Here is a 2,099-nt window from a genome sequence, read left to right on the forward strand (position 1 = left end):
CAAAGGAGACGCAGCAGAGGCTCCATTCTCCGTATCCAGCAATGAGGGAGGCTGGTCTGTGTCCGGGCAGAGACTGCGGCTCCTGGAGCCGGGGTTCGTATTTACACAGGAACCGCCCGGGCAGGGATTTGCACGCGGGTTGCCTCGCCTGGTATAAAGGGCGGGACGCAGCTGTGCAGGGAGCGGTGTGCGGGCGGGGGGGGGGGGCGGAGTCACACTCCCCTGCATGGCCCAGCGCGGGACCCAGAGTCAAGTCGTGTTCATTGGAATCCCCAGACCTGCCATTGGTAAGAACGTGGCTGAGGCCGCAAAGACACGAGCGCCGCTAGGCACTGAGCATGCGCACAAACACGCTGTGGATTGGCGGGCTCCAGGCGCCCCAGACGATGTAATGTACCTGGGGCTTGGCCACTGCCGCAGTAGCTGCTGTGACGAATCCGCCGGGACCCTTTGAAACTGCCCAGGCGAGCAGCAGGCACAGGCGTGTGGGGGGTGGGTGGAGCCCCCTTGGGGGAGGCGAACCCCCAGCTCCGCTCCTTCCACCCGCACCCTCCCTCGGGGGCCAGAGCTGACCCAGCAGGTCCCAAGGATACCGGACCAGGGCGGTTCAACCTGCGGTTTCTTGTGAAGGGTCTTTGCGATCCTTCCGGCCAGAGGGGTTTTATGTTCTAATGAGAGTGGAGGTTCTGGACACAACACAGAGCCTGCGGGGAAAGAGCCAATCACCGAACCGCCCTGAGTCCAGGCATTGCTCTAGAGGAAGGGGCTTTGTTTCATTCGCTTTGGTGAGAGACCAATTTACCGAACAAACCACTTGCATGTGTCCGGAGTTACGGGGCAAGCGCAGTTTTCTGTTGACAGCCTCAATGCTGTTTGCCTCTGTTGGTGGAGAAGACCTGGCCTTTGTCTCTGATCCAGGGTTCGGTTCCCGCGATGAGGGACCTTTAAGGAGCGAGCTTTCAAAGCGGGCGTGTTTTTAGATATAATTTCCAATCACATTTGCAACAAACTGCAGCTTTTAAAAAACTGATTTTGACAACGTTTGGGAAAAGTCAGTGTAGGTCAGGAGGTGACGGTGCTGCCTCAGATAACGCTGTGAGCGAACTCATGGCAACTGCTGAATTGTTTAGTGTTAGGGGAAGGTAGCTATTAATGGGACAATGTCAGATTGGAAGGAGGTCTCTAGTAGGACTCCCCAGGGATTTATTCTGAGTCTGGTGGTCTTTATTATCTTTAGCAATGACCGGGATGTAGCAATAAGAGCATAAACCAGTATAAAACGAAAAGTGTCCATCAAGCCATTTCTCACAGAAAACGGTTTATAACACGCTGGAAAACCTGAGTTTGTACAAAACATCAAAAATGAAAAGCTGCTTTAGAGCTTTCAGTACAAGCCTCTATTAAACCATGAGAAATCACGGAAGGAACTTAAAACGCAAAAAAAAAAGCTTGGTGATATAACGAATAAGGAACAGCAGTACGAATACAAAGAATCCAATTCTTTCTTTTATTGAACAAAGCTGTCCAGCCTCCGCAGAGGCCACCAAAAATTGCCGATACCGACTGTATTTCAAGTCGTCACGGCGAGGTATTGGGAAAAGTTTTCAATTAGCAATAATCGCACCTCGGATTAACCTCATTGGCTACGATATTGCCACTGCGCAAAGACAATAAAACTAGCTCCCGGAGCCATCACCCGGGGCAGGCTACGGGCTCCCAGCTTAGGGCGAGGCCCGGTACCGTGGCGGGAAGCCGGGTACGAAGTGCCCCAGCACCGCTGCCTCCTGAGCCCCGGCAGCCCAGCCAGACCCAGCGGGCTTGCGGGGTTCGGCTCTTCTGTGTTGCTCAGAACCTCAGCTGGCCGCAGAGGCCTCTGGGAGCGCGATGGAAATGTGAGACTGACGTCACCGGAGGGATCCAGCCTATGGGCTCCAGAGGGCTGGCGGGAGGCAGCGGAGAAAGGAGCGGCTCCAGAAAATGGCGGGTCCGGCGCAGCCATCATCCACTTCCTGGCTTTGCCTATTTGGAACCTCACCTGAGCTCGGGAGTGTTCTAAGAGCCCCTGCCCCAGCCTCGCGGGAGGGTCCACTGGCCGTAGG

The 2,099-nt window shown here is 55.2% G+C and overlaps 1 non-coding gene across 1 annotated transcript; it reads right to left on the reverse strand.

Moving 5' to 3' along the window:
- Positions 1 to 1,528: 1,528 nt before the first annotated feature.
- Positions 1,529 to 1,669, reverse strand: LOC142821411 (U4 spliceosomal RNA). Its single transcript, XR_012898185.1, has one exon. It is a non-coding gene; the product is annotated as a U4 spliceosomal RNA (small nuclear RNA).
- Positions 1,670 to 2,099: the final 430 nt, after the last annotated feature.

The sequence above is a fragment of the Pelodiscus sinensis genome, chromosome 30 (assembly GCF_049634645.1).
Source record: "Pelodiscus sinensis isolate JC-2024 chromosome 30, ASM4963464v1, whole genome shotgun sequence".
Classification (NCBI taxonomy): Eukaryota; Metazoa; Chordata; order Testudines; family Trionychidae; genus Pelodiscus; species Pelodiscus sinensis.